This window comes from Sorex fumeus, unplaced genomic scaffold (genome assembly GCF_029834395.1).
Source record: "Sorex fumeus unplaced genomic scaffold, SorFum_2.1 ptg000015l, whole genome shotgun sequence".
In the NCBI taxonomy this organism is placed as follows: Eukaryota; Metazoa; Chordata; class Mammalia; order Eulipotyphla; family Soricidae; genus Sorex; species Sorex fumeus.
Window position 1 is genome coordinate 18275165 of NW_026606072.1, and position 18799 is coordinate 18293963.

At 42.9% G+C, this 18799-nt stretch overlaps 1 protein-coding gene across 2 annotated transcripts in view; it reads left to right on the plus strand.

The window, feature by feature from the left end:
- The first annotated feature begins 3494 nt into the window (after positions 1-3494).
- IL6ST (interleukin 6 cytokine family signal transducer) overlaps positions 3495-18799 on the plus strand; it is a 46709-nt gene continuing 31404 nt past the window's right edge. For both annotated transcript variants that reach the window (XM_056112072.1, XM_056112073.1), the window contains exons 1-2: positions 3495-3712; positions 12509-12598. The gene's annotated coding sequence lies outside the window, so the exon portion shown is untranslated. The remainder of the gene's footprint in view (positions 3713-12508; positions 12599-18799) is intronic.

The following is an 18799-nucleotide window of genomic DNA, read 5'->3' on the forward strand; positions in this document are numbered from 1 at the left end:
GTGGCACACTCTGAAATGCTAGAATGCTACTGCTTGTTGGCAATGGTGAGATCATGCAAATTCTAGGGATGGGACCCATGCTACCCACCACAAAATATGCACTCAGCCCAGTGAACTATCTCTCTGGTCCAAGATGAAATATTTTAACAGAATAAGGATCATTCTTACTCTGAGTCAGTGGGAAAGAGATAGGAAGGAAAGCTAATGTTCACAAAAGATGATCTTGGTTTTATCCTGGAATAACAAAACAAGATTGTATAAGAATAAATGGAGGGGTGGGGCTGATTGCTCAAGGAAAAGGGGAAATAGGAAGTAGCCTTGACAAGGTAAATAGAGCTGAAGGTCAAGGGGACTGAAGGTACTTAGCAGTTTAAATGGTTGATAAAAGGGTGCTGCTGTTTAGGAAGATAAGAGCTTGTAGAAAATAACTGATAAACTTGTGAAAAGAATTAGGGATCACCTCGGGTCAAATTACAGATTCTATGAGAAAGAAACAAAAGGAGTAGGTAGCTCCAGTGGACAAAACATAATTCAAAATTTCAATTTTAGACTAGTAATTTCTTCTGGTGACTGGGGTCAAGGTGTGTCTACTCTGTGGGTGTCCGACTTAGAGTGAGGATGAAGATATTGTTAGAGGAAGATGAACAATCATGAGGTCAAGGCACCGAGTCACTATCATGAAGCTGAAACCATTAGGTAGGGATAGTTTAGGGCTGACCCAGACTTCAGAATCACAACTGGCACCAGCAAGGGAATGTATATGGTTATCCTCCTCAGGAGCAGATTTATACAACTAGCATGATAGGCAAAATTTCTTAATAATCACCTTTGTTAGCAAACACCTTATTTGAAGTCAGAGAAACAGAACCATGAGCAAGGCAAGCAGCCAACTCTGGTTTGATTCCCAGCACTGCATATGGTGCTGAGTACCACCAGGAGTGATCCTTGAGCATGGAGACAGGAGTAAGCCCTGAGAACTGCTGGACATGGCCCAAACACAACAAAATTTACCTTTTCTATGGCACCCCCTATTTTAAAAAAATTTTCAAGTAACCTGTGCACTCATATTACAGTCTTCCTGCTCTAGCTTTCCCCCATCAGCCTGCAACATAACCAAAATCCTAAATGAGCTGTGGTCATGGGTGGAAATATATGTGATTAATATATGTGATTAATATCACTCCCCACCACTGTCCCCCCTTACCATTGCATTTTGACAGGATTTTAATTTTTTTTATTTGGGGGGAAGGGGTTTTGGCTAACCCCACTTTGGTCAGTGGCCATTCTTGATTCTGTGCTCAGGAGTCACCCCTCATGGCACCCAAGGGTGTACCCAGTGGACCATATGCCATGCAGGGGAGCAAACAGAGGTCAACTGTATGGAAGGCGAGCACTAGATTTCAGTTCTCTCTGTCCTGCCCTTAACAATATTTTATTTTTCTTTGGGGGGGGGAACACTCCCAGCTGTGCTCAGGGATCACTCCTGACAGTGCTCAGGGGACCATTAGGGATGCTGGGTAGCCCATGAGCAAGGTGTCCGCTATGCTCTTTCTAATCCCATTAATAGGATTTAATTAATAGGATTAATAGGATTCTTAAAGTGATGAATCCATAATCCAAAAATGGTCATTTTAGGCCAGTACCCTACAGTTCTGCAGAGCATGTGATTTCAACAAAATGAAGAAAGGCTTCTGCCGTTCTGAAAACTCTTTCTCCAACATTGATTCATTCTTTCAACCTAGGACTTTAATCTCCACAAAGAGGATTCTTGCTGCTGAGCTAAGTCAATACAAAGATAAACACCAAAGAATGGATTTCAGGCTTCTTGCTTTCCTGAACAGCATGAAAGGCACAGATTGTTCTGTGAGATATACATCCCCTCTGATGACTTCCAATCCCAGAGAAATAGCATTTTTAATATGTGTTAACAGAAAAAAAATTGAGAAGCACTTAGAGCTATTCCATGTAATAACGCTGAAGTTTACTGAGCACCTATTATATAAATAAGCATTTCATGAAGTTATTTAGTCCTTCAGCAATCCTCTTAGGTTGGTACAGTTACTCTCACTTTACAAATGAAAACCTACCTTAGGGCACAGATATCAAAGGCAGCAGCACTGGGATTCGAACCAGGCGATTCAGAACCAAGTACAGTTAACTATATACTGTCCCTAAACAAATGTTGACTAGATCTAAATATATTCAATACAGTATTAAAGAAGTGGGGATGGGGGGCGGGGGACGGGGAGAAAACAACCTTGTATAGGACAACCAAACTAGAATCCAACCCTCAGGCTGCAGGTGAGACACTGGATGACGAGAACTCAGTGGAGCTCTGTCTCTCCTGCAGCACTTGCCTAAGTTTGCCAGCGACTCCTATAACACTTGACACACTGCCGAATTACAGACTCATTTTCTGCCTTTCAAACAATGTGGTCTGAGTTGTAGTCCACTGTACTGGAATCCTCAAATTAATGTTTCCCCCAAGGGAATAATACATCTCCTCTCTCTCTCTCTCTCTCTCTCTCTCTCTCTCTCTCTCTCTCTCTCTCTCTCTCTCCCTCCCTCTCTCTCTCCTTCTCCCTCTCCCTCTCCCTCTCCCACACACACAAATGGCACACATACATAGAATCAAGTTTAACACACCCCTTGACACACAAGTAGTAGACACACACACACACACACACACACACACACATACAGCTTTGCTTTGGAAATCGTGATCAGGTTCTCCACACATAAAAGCTATTTCATCAAGTGGTCCATTTTCCAGGCTGGGACAGAATGGGTGGGCGGTACCCTATCCCCGAATGGGGTTTGCCTCGATCTTTTTTTCCTTCCCTCCCTCCAAAACATAGGTGAGGGAGAAGTGCAAACCGCAACTCAAAAGTAGTTCCTTGGCGGGTCTCGGGTTCACGGATCAATCGCACCCCGACGCACTTGCTAACTTCAAAACACAAAACGTGGCCAGGTTCGTTTACATAACACCTGAACCGAAGCCACAGTCTGCGGCGACCGCCGCGGAGCCGCCGAGCCCCTCTCGCGGCGATGCGCCTCCGCCTCCGCAGTCCCCAGAGGAAGCGCGACGGTCCCCGGCGGCCGCGTCCTCCGGCCAAGGCCGCGAAGCCAGGCCTCGGGAGCCGGCACGAGAAAGCCGGCAGAGCACCCGGACGTCGGTCCACGACCCCGCTATGCCTCGGGGAAACGGAACATTCCGCTCCTGCTGCCCGCAAAGGGGAGGTGGGGGAAGCCTTCGATCTAGTCTGGAGCGGCGACGCGGGCGCAGCCGCCAGAATCCGGGAGGCTGGGAGACGCGTTACGGGAATAGCCTCCTCGAGTCCCGCCCCCTCGCCGTCGGCCGGCCGCTGGACCAATGCTCAGACGCGCCGGCTCCGGTTGCAGCCAATCAGCGCACGGACCTGAGATCCGGAGGCTGGGCGCGGCACCGGGCGCCGCGGGGCGGGGTCGGGGGAGGGAGGGGGAGCGCATAACCCGGCTCCCGACGCGGAGTAGCGCGCGCCGGGTGTGCGGGGAGTCGTCGGGAGCGAATCGGAGCCCGGGGCGAACCTCCGAGAGGGGAAGCGGGGGCGCGCGGTCGGAGTCCGGCCGCTGGCGAGCCAGAGTCCGCGGCTGAGCGGCCTACGGGGCCCGGCTGGGCGCCGAGGGAGCCGTGACGCCGTGGAGACGCGGAGCGGGGTTGCCGCGGCCTGAGGTGAGGAGGGGCGGCGATCGCACGAAGGAAGGGCCGCGTCGGGTGGAGGAGGCTAAGGGCCTGCCTGGGCGAGTGTGTGTGTGAGTGTGTGTGTGTGTGTGTGTGTGTGTGTGGTGGAGTCCTAGCGCTCGAGGGCCGCCCCCCCCCCCCCACCTCGCACCCTTCGGACGCGCGCGCGCCCGGGGCTGGAAATCCCCGCATTCCTCCCTCCCCCCGTTTCCGCGCTTCCGAACTGGACTTCCAGAACTTTTGCCGCCTCGATTTCTGTCTCTGGAGCACTCCCCACACCTCCCCTTATCCAGCCCTTCGAAGCCCCCCGAACTCCCTCGCTGGACCGTGCCCCTGGTCGCGTACCAGACGCCCCCAGCCCCGCCCCCGCTTCCTTTCCCCGTCCCAACCCCGCATCGGCCCCAGCCGAGGTTCCTGTCCCTTCCCCACCGGAGCCGACTCCCCGCAGTTACCGCGTCGCGCTGGCGTCGGGGCTGCGAGTTCCCCCGCATCTCGGCCCTTGGCGGAACTTGGCGGGCGAACGCCCGCTCTGGCGTCCCGCACCCCCTGCGCCCCGAGCGCGCGGACCCCCGCGCCCCTTCCCGCAGCGCAGCGCCGAGGAGGGCTTCGGTGCAGCACGCGTCGGTGTTTTCAGGCGAGGAGCCTCCCCCCACCCCCACCCCAACCCCAGATTCTTAGCTCTGCTAAGGGGTTGAAAAGAAAAACAACAGAAAAAGGTAGTCTCGCTCTGGATGTTGCTTTTTCTTAGGAAGGAACCCCGGCGTGAGTAGAACGCGTGTTGGATGGGGTCTCCCTAGCCGTCATGCTACTTTAAAATAATTAATTGTCAGACTGCGTGGATTGTCGTCCGGAAGGTCTGGAGTGTTTGGTTCTTTCAGTGCAGAGGACAGATGCTGTAAGATGAGATGACTCTCTGCTCCTAGGAACGACTCTCCTAGGAAATGACCGATTTCACACCGTCCCAGGAGCTCATGGTTGACTCTGTCACGATCCTTTACACTCTCAGTTAATGCCGATTGAGAAATTGTCTTTAACCATAAACGGGAGCCCACTTTTACGGAACCATCTTGCTATGAAGTTGGATTGTGCTTTCCCAACTGTTTCTCTTCGGGAGTAATTTTGAATCTTTCTTCTTAAGCACAAGTGGAAGGAAAAATCACAAGAAAGAAAGGGTTCAGGAAAAGGGGATGCATTTTGTAGACCTCCCCATCGCAAGATTTTTATTGAAAGCCCTTTACGTTTTCTCCTAGGTAATTTAGTACATAATCAATATAGCCACTGTCAGAGAACTGAAACATTTTCTTATGAACAAAAACGTTCTCAGGTAGTTTCAGCTCTCTGTATATGAAAACATTGTTTACAGTTTATGTAAAGATTCCCCAAGAATTTCTTTGTACTTAATTTAAATGTTAGGGTGAGTTTCAGCTAACTGAAGAGCTGTTCAGATACCCACTTTGTAGAGAAAGAAATTGAGGTTCAGACTCCCTATGTAACCTAAAACTATCATACATACCTTATACTTGAAGTTATTTTGTCATAGGGAACTCTTTGCTGTAGTTTGGTTTCTGAATCTGGGATTCTTCAAAACTCCTGCGGAGCTGATTTTTTTTTTTCCCTTTCTGTCTCCCAGAAATTGCTTCAGAGCTTCTCATTTTAATTGTAGTTACAATTCCTTGATTCAAGTCAGTACCTTACTTCTTGACTCCTAAAGTGTGGAATATTCTGTCGTAATTACCCGTTTTTCATTTATCTCAAGGCAGTATGATCCGGGCTGACTTTTCTACTGTGTTATTTTTACATAATAGATGCTAAGCATCTACTGTTGACTCTTGGAACTCAAGATGCTTGAGGTGTTAGAACCTTTGTTCAAGAGTTTATGGAAATTGGGGGAGAGGGGCAAAGTGATAGTACAGCAGCAGCAGGTAGGGCTTTTGCCTTGCACGCTGCAGACACTCGACTATCTGACAATCTCTCATGGCGTCCCAGTATCACCTGCCAGGAGTGATTTTTCCAGTGCGCAGAGCCCAGAGTAAGCCTTGTTGCCCAAAAATCAAAAAGAAACAAAAAATTTCAGGTTGCAGGGCATTTTAAGTTCATTGTTTGGTGGTACAAAAAAAAAATACTATAGATACATGATCATTTAAGTGGTTGGGATGATCAAAGGATTACTTCAGATCAGCCTTGACACTGCATAACGTTTAGTTAAGGGCAGAATGAACAGAACCCGTTCTCCTAATAGAGATCTATATGGGAAGGTTAAGAAATAACCAAGATTTATTAGTTATGATAGCCAAATACATTCCTAATCCTTGGTTCCAATCTCTTTGCTGAATATTTTGCCTGTATTCACTTAATTCTTATAACCTTGTGAGGCACACTTTGTTATCCTTTTTTTCTTACAAGCAGGGAAATGGATGCAGAAAGTTTAATTAATTTGCCCAGTGCCAAGTGACTAATGCATGATAGAATCAAAATTCATACTAACATCATGGTTTCAGAATCTGAATTGTGTTGTTGTTTTTGAGCCACACCCAGTGGTACTCAGGGCTTACTCCTGGTCTTGTGCTCAGGGATCACTTCTGGTAGGACTCAGGGGACCATATGGGATTTCTGGGATCAAGTCCAGGTGGGCCACATGCAAGGCAAGTACCCCCATCTGCTGTTCTAAATCTCTGGCCCCCAGACTCTTGAATTCTTGATCATACTGCATATAGTATTTCTTCATATAGTATATTTGAGTGAGAATGACAGGAATAGTATAGCTGTACCAATAGGTTGTTTTTAGGATTGGAATGGGGGCACATTTGACAGTCCTTGGAGGGTTTTCCAGAGTTTGTGCTTGGGGTCACTCCCCGCAATGCTCAGGGGATCATGCAGTGCCAGAATTGAATCCAGTGTGTGCAAAGCATGCACTTCAGCCTTAATGAGCTGTCTCCCTGGCTTAGTAGGGAAATATATTAAGAATTGAGGTGATGAATGTCTAAATAAGATTGTGGTATAGAGGGTAGAAAGGGAAAGACTGAAGGAACAAAGACATGAAAGAAGTCTGGATATTGTAACTGAGAAGATCTGTTATATATTGAGTAGGTAATAGACAATAAACAGACCCTGATGACTGAAGCAGTTGAAGAAGAGAAAGAATTTTAGATGGGGAGAAAATATAAGTACTGTGATTTTACCATTTTCGGGAGGTGGGGCATAGTTGGCAGTGCTTAGGAGACTCTATTCCCAACTCTGTTCAGGGATCACTCCTGGCTGTGCTCAGGGGACCATCCATATCTGGTGCTGGGAATCAGACGGAGGTTGGCCACACACAAGGCAAACCTCTTAACCTACCTATACTATCTCCTATCCTGTGATAATTTTTTCTCGGTGTGTAGTTATGTATAGATGTCTGCATGGGAATGTGTAATATGCAGGACTGTTAAATTTGAGCTAGAGACAGGATATCCAAGATCATGATAAACAACTGGAATTTAGCAACAAGAGGTTCGACTCTGAATTCTTGAAATTCTTTGAAGGTAATAGTGTTTTATATATCATCAAGGATGTTGTTACTTTAAAAGAATTATAAATATCAAATACTTTCGGGTATACTCATAGTCAAGAGAAAAAAATTAGCAGAGAATTAAATAGAGAAGAAAGTGGATAAAGGGAAGGATTCAGCTACATGATACTGTTACATAGAAACCAGGAGATAGAAATTTAAGAAGCAGAGATTGGTCAACATTGTGAAATGCTTCAGAAATACTTGTGATATTGTCACAATTGCTACAGAGGCCTCCATCCTAGTATATCCTAGATTTAATAGAAATGAGTTAACTAATTGACAAGAGAGCTTCATCATCGAAATGTGTCTATTGTGTAGGTTATTATTCAATTCCAGAGCAGGAATTGAACCCATTTCAGCACAATAAATCTGTCCCTGTTCAAATTTTATTTTCTCGTTATTTAAGGTAATTTCATCCATTGCTCTGGTATATTGGTTTATCACTACTTTTGAATCATCTTTTCATATTGGTTTTCTGTGCATCTGTTTTTGCTTGGATATTCCCTTGGTGTCTTTCCTCATCCTAAAGCATTCAGTCAATTCATCAGAGCTGTGTTTCAGATAGGCTGATTCTGGTTTGTAGGTGACATAATCTGGAATGCTACCATCAATTAAAGTCAAAAATTATGTATGCTGGTTTGGTTTTGTTTGTCTAGAGGACATGGCTAGATTAAGTTGGCCCATCTGAATTGACTATTCTTTATGCTCTGTATAACTGCATATTCTTTCTAAACAGTGAATTTTTAAAGGGCAAGTGCTGTATGTTTGACTTAACTATATTTGTAATGGCTTTTTTCTTTTTTTCCTTTGTATTTTGGGGTAACAGCCAGTGATGTTCAGAATCTAGGATCAGCTCAGGGCCCAGGCTTTCTCCTGGTGGTGCTGACAGTACTTTCATTGCCAAGCTCTGGGCTGTATCCCTGGCACATGTACTGTTTCATATCTTAAGCTATGTAAGAATATGGATTGACATCATAGTACTTTAAAATTAGTTAAATTTTTTTTAAGTAGTGATATTTTATAGGTGACCTTCTGTGCTCTAAAATTATAAGCATACTTTAGTATTTCTTCCATTGCTCTTGTAGTTTTGTTTTCTCATTTAATCGGTCTGGAATGTGTAGATAATGAACTGGAGCTCTTAACTTTTTTACTTTGGGGTTAGTTATATCAGTACTATTGCTTGGATAGTCATTTCCTCAGTGAAAGCTTTTAAACAAGTCAGGCATGAAATTCATACATATGTAAATATATATAATAGCTTACTAAAAGCATATCAAATACTTGCATGTATTAGAATGATCATAATTTTTAATCTGATAATAAATATGCTCTCTAACATTGGAGCTTTTTGCATGTTTAACCATACTAGTATTTTCAAGCTAAATATGTATTTTTTGTTTGTTTGATTTTGGGAACAGTGCTGGGGATTGCTCCCAAATGTGCTTGGACTAATTGGTGCCAGGGATTGATGCCAAGCCTTTTCCATGCAAACGACGCACTTGCTAGAATAAGGTTTCAAGGACTTTAGAGTTCTGAACACCATTTTTCTAAAAATAGTGGTTTGACAGTGGTTTTCTTGTGCAATCCTTATTTGATTTGATATCTGCATGACTGCATCCTGCACTTCTGGCCAAAATGAAGTAACAAACATAAAGATTTTTTTTCCTCTTGCCCAAAGCATCAAACCAATAATAAAAAAAAGACTTGAAGCAATAATTATTAAGACACTGAATAATGAAACTCAATGATCTTGAGAATTGGAAAGCAAATATGGCGAACCTTAGGATTTTACTTGTTTACTACCTTGAAATGGTTTTCAGACCATGTCACAGATAGGGAGAATCTTGGCTCAGCACATAGTCTTGATGACTGGAGACCAGGGTGTCTAGACACAGAACAGAATGCTGGAGAACTCTTGAATCCAGTGCTTCTGCATGCTGTGCATACTCCTCAGATTTTTTTTTTTTTTTGAGCTATCTCCCTGCCTCAAATATACAAAACTTTAAAAATTATTTGTATATTTCATGGGGGGGGGATGAGGGGGGAGTGCTGCACAGCTGGAGTAACTCAGGGCTTACTACTGGGTCTGCGCTCAGGGATCACCTGCAGGTTGATGACATGCAAGGTGAGTTTCCTATCCACTGTCCTGTTGTTCTGACCCAGTTCGCAGGTTTGATCCCTGGTGCCTCCATATATCCCAGGTGTGATCCTGGCAGCTGTGCCATTATGCTATTAGTAATTTCAAGAAGTACTACAGCTGTTCGTGCCCTACCATGTTTGAGCACCACAACTTACAAGGTGGAATTGCTGATGTGTACACCACTGAGAGTGTGTGAGCATTATGACCAGGAAGTGTGATCTCTCACAAACAACTGTGTGACCACTACTGTGATCTCCAGCAAATATAGCCAGCACCCAGAATGTATATAAGACCTGCAAATAAACGGAGTACACACCTCAGCAAGCACCATAGCTGAGTGTGCGAGCACCATGTGATTGTACCACTCTAGTAACAAGCGAAGAAAAGGAACAAAAATGACAGTACAGTTTATAAGATAGTAACATTATGTGTAGTTTATAGCATAAGGAAATGTAAGTTGTATGCTGAAAGTATGTCAGGACAGGTGAAATAATGTTTCACTCTTAAATTATCAAGACATGGTATAATGTCACTTAAAGGTAGACTAATTAGTTTAAGATGTTTACCGTTAACCTTAAAACAGTTACAGAGCCAACAAAACCCAGACTGTCGGTATATAAGCCAACAAGGAAAACAGAAATCATTAAAGATATTAACAAAAGTAAGAATAGAAAAAGAATAAAAGATAGGTAGAAAATAGATGTTAGAATAATAGCCTTAAGTTTAACTATATTGATAATCACAAACTAAATCAGTGCTTTTCAAGTTTCTTTTTCCTTTTTCGCAGTGCTAAGGATTGAACTCAGGGCTTCACCTGTAAGGCAAGTGAGCTCACCACTGAGCCACACACAGCCTTTTGACTGTGGATTGGCAGTGAAAAATCATTGTTCTAAAATTTCCTGAGGCTTGGAGACTGGATAGAATTATTGCCTGCCTCTTTGTGGCTTCTGATAGAGCTATAATACCCCTTCCCACACAACCTTAAGTCCTTGGCTTTCCTTAGCCTACAACAGTATTGCTCTAATCTTGGCCTCTGTTGTCACTGGCATTCTTCCTATGTATCTTTTTTTTTTAAATAACCCAGTATTGGTCATTGTATATTAAATATCTGCCACGCCCCTCCCTGTTTGACATCTAAACTAAGAACAGAGTTGCATTTGGAGGTTCTGGGAGATAAAAATTCAACAGATCTCTTTCGGTGGTGAGCATAACTCAACCCGTTATACAATAAGCAAATGAAATGGATTAAACAGTATTTTAGAATAAAGGTAGAGAAACCTGGTACACAGACTAGATCCAGGATACCTTTATTTTTGTAAAGTTTTATTGGAACTCAGCAAGTGCCCATAATTGATGCTTTTGCACTTCAATAACAATTGATTAGTTACAATAGACTTCTTTGCATTTTAAAAGAGTATTTTTATGAATTTAATTCTTATGTCAGAAATCTAGTGTATGTGAAGCAATAATGGATTTGACTTCCTGCCTAAATTTAAAGTTATTTCATTATATTTCTCTTCCTTTTCCCTCCCAGCTCTTCCTCTGTTTCCCTCTAATTCTTGGCGTGGAACCTGGAACTCACGTGTTCAAGGCATGCCCTTGACCACTAACCACATCACCAGCCCATCTTGCAGCATATCAAAGAGGAACCCCACTACTTGTATTAGAATTTAACCTAGTATTGAGAAAATTTTGTCTCTTAATTTCTTTGGACAGGGGGGACTGTTCACGCAAGCAGTGCTCAGGTGACCTGGGGGCCTCTCACAGCAAACCCTACTTGCAGTTTTTAGGGGACTGTGCTGTGTGCTGATGATTGAACCAGGTCAGCTACGTACAAGGCAGACTTCTTAACCACTTTAACGTTTCTCCAACCCTGCTGAAAAAAATTTTTGTTCCTTTGTGCTGACTGTGCTTAGGGCTGCTCCTTCTGCACTCTTGGTGATACTCAGGGGATGGTGCATGATGGAATTGAACCTGGGCCTTCAGAAAGCTTAGTGTGTGCTATAGCTCATTGAGGTATCTCTCTGGCCAGAGGCAAAACAATTTTTTGCCTCTTCCCTTCTCTCTGTTGATGTTGTAATCATTGGTGTGTGTGTGTGTGGGGGGGGGGGGGGGGTAGGGGTTGTCGCATACAGGCTTGGTCTCCTTGCTCCCAAGGTGCTCCTGTAATGACAGTGCTTTGTCATTGTGTTCACTAGGGCTTCCCCACCAGGTTGTGATACTCAGCAGGTTGACTGGGCTGCTCATTTGGGGTCATGATCCTTTTGTTGCAGTGTTTTAAGGTGGAATCTCCTGTATCCTGGTTGTAGTGCAATGCCAGGGGTCACTGTCATAGTCACACATGTACTGATTAGGGATCACATTTCTGACCTCAGTGCCTATAACATCTTTGGTTGTGCTGCTTGTCAGTTTCACACTCTGGTTTTACTTACACGCACTAAATTGGTTGTGGTGCAGCTGAAAATCACTTGTTGTACCTGGGGTCTCAGACAGTGAGCTGCCAGGCTCACACTTATCACATGTGGGCCACAGGGGTGGAGGAAGTTTGACTTAGACTGGGTCAAATGATAATGTTTTTAAGTATGTATAAAAACAGTTCTAGGATATTTGAATACTTTGATATAGCTAAATGGTTATTGTTTAAATGGGATTATTAAAGGGGATTATTTTATACTGAAGCTCAAAAGGTATCCAGAATATAATTATTTTCTTAAACCTTGGGAAAAAACCTCGTCTGGAGAGATAGCTCAAAGGGGTGGAGTACATGCTTTTACTGCAGGAGGCCCAGGTTCAATCCCTAGGACCCCGTGGTTCCCTGAATTCTGCTAGGAGTGAACCCTAAGCCACACATAGGAACTTGCTCCTGAGCACTGCTGACTTGTGTCCACAAAAATAAAAACACAAAGTCATAGCTTCTGTACACATAAATATCACCAAAACCAACTTTGTGATTTTCGGGATTTTTTTTTTTCATTTTGCTGTGCTAGGATTTGAACTCAGAGCCTTAAATGTCACACAGAAAATGTAGGCGCTATCACTGAGCCACATTCCTCACTTTTAAAACTGTCTTTCTGAATAAGGCTCTTCTCTCTTACAGTGAAATATTCAATGAAAATAACTTGGCCTTTGGAGTAGAAGAAAGACTTAATTTCACATTCCTGTTCCCTCACTTTAGTTTTGTGATTTGGTAAGTAGCTTCTGTCTAATTATTTTTGGTCATGTCTCAACAATTAAACTCCATCATCATAAAATCTCTAACTCCAAGAATGAATGTAATATTGAGGACTATTGGCCATGTGGTTCTGGTTTATGAATAATGTTGGTTTCCTCTGTTCTGGTAAGTTGATGATTGATAATGGGGGATACTATGCATATATAGGGACAAAAGGTAAATGAGAAATTTTAGTACTTCTCATTTTGTTACAACTTAAAAATAATCTAAAAGTAATTTGTAAAACTAAAATGATATAAATTTTACCTCTTCCCTTCCCACTTAGATGTTAAGAGAATCAAGTGAAATAATTTATGTGAAACTAATTTGTGTAAAGGTAAAAGGTAAAGGCCCTCCCGTTGATCGTCGATTTGCTCGAGCGGGCCCAGTAACGTCTCCATTGGAGACTTTGTTGTTACTGTGTCTGGCATATCCAATACTCTCGGTAGCTTGCCGGGCTCTCCGAGAGGGTTGGAGGAATTGAACTCGGGTCGGCCATGTTGGCCGCTTATAAGGCGAACGCCCTACCCGCTGTGCTATCGCTCCAGCCAATACTAATATACTACTAATATACTAATTTGTGTAATATAAAATAATATGCAACAAAAATAATGTTATTCAGAATTAATACTAATGCAATCAGTGTTGGATAATTTTAAAAAATTTTAATAGTATAATATAGGTCAGTATGATATTGCAACAGACTGATTCAGGGTAATGTTGCTGATTGTGATATGATGTACCATATTGAAAATTTTCCTAATCCTGAACTCTGTTCATTTAACTAACAATACTTTGAGGTTTTTTGGTTTTGTTTTTTTGGGGGGGGGGTTCTTTACTGGGATGGGGGGCGAGCATACCTGCCAGTGCTCTTGGCTTACTCCTAGTTTGGGAATGCCAGGGATTAAACCCAGGTCAGCCATGTGCAAGGGAAGCACCTTACCCACTGGACCATCTCTCCAGCCCCTTCTATTGGGCAATTGTGTATCTGTTCTACAGTTATAGTAACAGTCATAGAAACATTGCAATAATAATGAAATTGCAAGTCTGAGTGCATTATTCATGCATTTTAATTTTATATTTAGGTCAGACTCAAAAGGAAATGGAAAAATATTAAAAATTACAAGCCATAAACAATAAAAATAATTTATAAAGGGAAAAATTATAAGTATTCTATCATTTGTAACTCAACTTTTTCTGCCATGAGAGAAAATCCATAGTAATGAAAGTAAATGAAAATTTTAAAACCATAGCAATAATCTTAAATTTCTTTTTTTTTTCCCCCTTTATTTTGGCCACACCTCATGGTGCGTAAGGCCTATTCCAACTTCTGTAGTTGGGGATTTGAGTGGATGGGTGTCATTTCTGGAGGTGATCATTGAATGCCAGGGATTAAACGTAGGCTTCCTGCAAGCAAATTCTGCTCCCCAGTTCATCACTCTACCTCTCCAGCCCTGTGCTGATTTTTAAACATAAATCATTCATAAGCTTTGTTACAGCATTAAGAGTAGTAAATTAATTTGAGATGCATCTTACTGGTCCTTTCAGCATATTGCTCTTGAACCATCAGAGTTGAGGAATTGCTGCTCAATTCTTTTAACAAAGCTTTTCTGTAGTCATCTTTTCCAAGGAACACTCAGATTTCAGGAGAAATTGCTATATGCAGTATGTGGTTATAAAGTACATGCAATAAACAATTTTGGGTAATGGTTAAATAGTATAATATAGGTCAGTATAATATTGTAACAGATTATGACATATCACGACTAACATCCATGCTTCTGCAAAAGATGAGAGAATAGTATAGTACTAGAATTTCAAGCTGAATATTTATTATCAGCAGATTGAAAGGTGGGTAAAGATAAGCCAGTTTTAAAACCAGCAACAAAACAAAATTGCCTAAATGCATTTACTATGGATAGATGTTTCTCATATCTTAAGATCATTTAAAATTAGGAAGCATTATTTTGTACTAAAACATAGAAGCTGTGTTTGCCTATTTTCCTCTTACATGTACTTCCTGATACTGCTCTGATTACTTTTTTTGGGAAGGGATCTCATCCGGCAGTGCTCAGGGGTTACTCCTGGCGGTGCTTAGGGGACCTTATGGGATGCTGGAAATAGAACCCGGTTGGCCGCGTGCAATGTAAATGCCCTACCCGCTGTACTATCACCTCCAGTCCCTGCTCTGATTACTTCTTAAAGTCATAAATATATTGATGAATCCTCTCATTTCAGAGTTTTGTCATAAAGTTCTCAAGTAGTGTGAGCATACTTGTAGGGTGGGTGCCCAGGACTGTATGATACATTCTGTTTAATCAGCATCAGGTTACCTGTTTTGTTGTTTGATACACAGTTCATTATGAGATTTTTCTAGTACCAGAGGACTGATAGTTGGTAATGTAAGGGATGAAACAGGTGGACAAAATTGGTTTCTATAGCTTCATGTCTTATGGTAGCAAATATCTATCAATATCAATATCAAGGCAGAGTTATTTTGTGAAGCTGATGTGCTGCCCATACAAACTCTTAAGTGACCACAGACTGAGGTCCCAGAACAGCCAGTGTTCTCTGCAGTTGACATTCTTAATCTTGACAAGCAAGTTACTAGATGATGGCTGTGTGTAAAGGACTCTGCCCGTATGCTAGCCCCAAGCCAGCCTTAGGCACCGTTGCTTTAGGCTGCAAAGGAAAAAGACAACAGTGCCATCATCTGTTTCTGGTTTTACAAAAATGAAATTTAGCAGTGCACTAACTCTGGAGCCTATTACAGGCTGGTGTCCTGCCAATTGGCCCTCTGAGCTGCTGCACTATTATGTGTTATAAAGTTTTTTCTTTCCAATAAAGACAAGTCATTGCACTGGATCCTTCTCTACGAAAGCAAGATGAAAATTAGCTCTTAATTTTGTTACAGAGTGATTATTACCTGGTTAGGGAGTATGTGGAGCTGATATTTAACATTTAATTTGAAAACTGTGTATATCCAAACACCCCTCTCGGAGAGCCCGGCAAGCTACTGAGAATATCTCGCCTGCACAGCAAAGCCTGGCAAGCTCCCCATGACATATTGTTGCGAGACGTTACTGGTGCTCACTTGAGCAAATCGATGAACAACGGGAAGACAGTGCTACAGTATTCCAAATGATGTATTATGAAGCCCCATCAATAAGTTAATAGCTTTATTTTGGACTTAATGGCTTATTAATTGATTTGTAATTATTTTTAAAATTAAGATTATACTTATTTGGGGGAAGTGACTTAGTGATAAAGTTCATGCCTGGTATGCATGAGGCCTACAGAAAAACCAAGGCAAAACAAAAAACCTTTAAGTTATATTATTTGTTTTAAATTCTGTTTTTGTAATATAGGGCATTGAACCCAGGGCCTCACACACACAAGGCAACTGCTCTACCACTAAACTATATCCCTGCCTAAACTATATTTATTTTTTGATTAAATGTTAAAGTCTTGGGGGGCTGGTGCCGCCAGCAGGTCAATCTGTACCTGTGAGGTGAGTTTATCAGCAGCCTGATGGCGCCTTCAGACTTCCAGATACCCCAAAATTGCTGCTGTGCCTTTGGCCAGACCCGAAAAATTTGGGGCAAAGTTTACGAAGAAAGTAAACAGCCAAAAGTTAGGTATGTGGGAGACACACCCACAAACCACCTCTGGCTCAGCTATATAATTGGAGGCATGGCCGCTCTGGTTATTGATTGAACTGCTTAATGGCCATGATCCCAGAGACTCAGAAACAAATCTCAAAACCCAGTGGCTTTTGGCAGAAATGCGTCTGGTGGCCGTCATCCTTCAGAGGATAGTCAGATTTGGGCCCGCAGTGACGACACGCAGGGCATCATGGGATGGGGGTGGAGCTGATCCTGCCCTCCCCACCCCAACGAGACCCCAAGACATTGCCCACGATTGGCCTCTCAGGCTCCTGATCAAGCCGCTTAACGGCCATGAGCCCAGAGACTCAAAAACAAATCTCAAAATCCAGTGGCTCTTGGCAGAAATGTGTCTGGACCCTGCAGTAGGTTACTGTCGCCGGGCCACCCCAGGGGGGAAAGGATGCTGTGCCTCCGCCTGCTTCCCCTTGGTGGCTTGGTGGGTGCCATCTTCCAGAGGCCATTGGACAGTCAGGCTTGGGCCCGCAGTGATGAAACTTGTTGGGCCTCACGGGATGGGGGTGGAGCCGGTTCTGTCCTCCCCGTCCCAATGAGACCCCAAGTCATCATCCACGAGTGGCCTCTCTGGCTCCTAATCAAGCTGCTTAACGGCCGTGATCCCAGAGACTCAGAAACAAATCTTGAAACCCAGCAGCTTTTGGCAGAAATGCGTCGAACCCCACAGTAGGTTACTGTCGCTGGGCCACCCCCGGGGGGGGGGGGAGGGGGGGGGAAAGGGTGTTGTCCCTCCGCCTGCTTCCCGCCTTGCGGCTCAGTGGCCGTCATCCTTCAGAGGCCATTGGACAGTCAGGTTTGGGCCCGCAGTGATGAGACATTTTGGGCCTCACAGGATGGGGGTGGATCTGGTCCTGTCCTCCCCGTCCCAACGAGACCCCAAGTCATCGCCCACGAACAGCCTTTCTGGCTCCTGATCAAGCTGGCCACGATCCCAGAGACTCAGGAGCAAACCTTGGAACCCAGCAGGTTTTGGCAGAAATCCCTCCAGATTTAAGTGTTAAAATTTTGGATTTTCAAAATCGCGCGGCCACTACTGTAGCCATGCGACATCATATGTTATTCATAACCAGCAATAGAAAACAAATTGTCTTTTCAGCAGATCTGAGTGTTGGGGTAAAATCTCAAATAATAATGGTGGGTCTGGTGTCAAAATATTGAATGTGATCAAAGTAAAAAGAGGGTAATGTAGAAATCATCTGCCCCACAGGCAGGGGGAGGGTGTGGGATGGGGGTATACTGGGATTTTTGGTGGTGGAGAATGGGCACTGGTGAAGGTATGGGTGTTTCATTGTATGACCGAGATTTGGACCCGAAAGCTTTGTAACTGCTCTCACGGTGATTCAATAAATAAAATTATAAAAAATAAAAAAAATAAGTAAGGTGGAGTTCATGCACAATTCAATCAGCTAACCAGTGGCTGAATAAAAGCAGTACTCCTGCATTAAAAATAAAAATGTTAAAGTCTCACAGTATAACATTGGAAAAGTATGGAATGTATATTGGAAAGTGTCCCATCTAGCCTGTGTCATGTTTAGTGGAAGCTAGTGTTTAAATTTTTATCAATGGAGAGATATTTTGTGCATATATAAGAAAATGAAATGTATGCTTTTTGTCAGTGACTTATCTGCACATAGAGAGCACATAGATAAGTTTATTATCATTGGGGTGATAGCTCATCATTGTTTAGATGTGTTTTTCGTAGTAAAAAAGAAATAATGATCTTTTCATATGCCAATAAGCCACCTATGTATCTTTGTGAAGATTCTATTCAGATTCTCTGTCCATTATAAAATTTGTTGTTTTTATGAGTTCTTTGTGCATTTTGGATATTGACTTGTTCTGTGACATGATGTGCAAATCTTTGATTCATCAGAACGTCTTTTTATTTGATGCAAGTTTCTTCTACTATTTAGCTCTTTTGTTTGCTGTAGTCCCAATTATTTCTGCTTTTGCCATTGGCATCAGGCCCCTGCCTCTAAGCTGATTGCAAGAAGCTTATTTATGTTTTCTTTTTTAATTTTTAATAATTTTAGTCTTATAGCCAAGTCTCCAATCCATTTTGAGTTAATTTTTTTTTTCTTTTTGACTTACTGGGTCACACTCAGCAATGCTCAGGGGATACTCCTATCTCTGCACTCAGGAATTACTCCTGACAGTGGCCTGGGGGGTGGGGAGAGGTAGGGCATGACCATATGGGATGTGAGAACCCTGATTGGGATCAAACGCTGATGGAAGGCAAAGGCCCTACCCACTGTACTATTGCTCTGGTCCTGAGTTAATTTTTTATAGTATGAGATAATGATCCAGTTTCATTCTTTTGTATGTTGATAACCAGTTATCTTAGCACTACTTTCTAAAGGGGCTTTCCATAGTCCACTGTAAGCCTTGATTCCTTTGTTAGTCTGTTGTCCCTATATGCATGCTTTTGTTTTTGATCTCTCCATTCATTCCATTAATCTGTATATCTAGTTTGTTTTTGTTTTGGGGCCACACC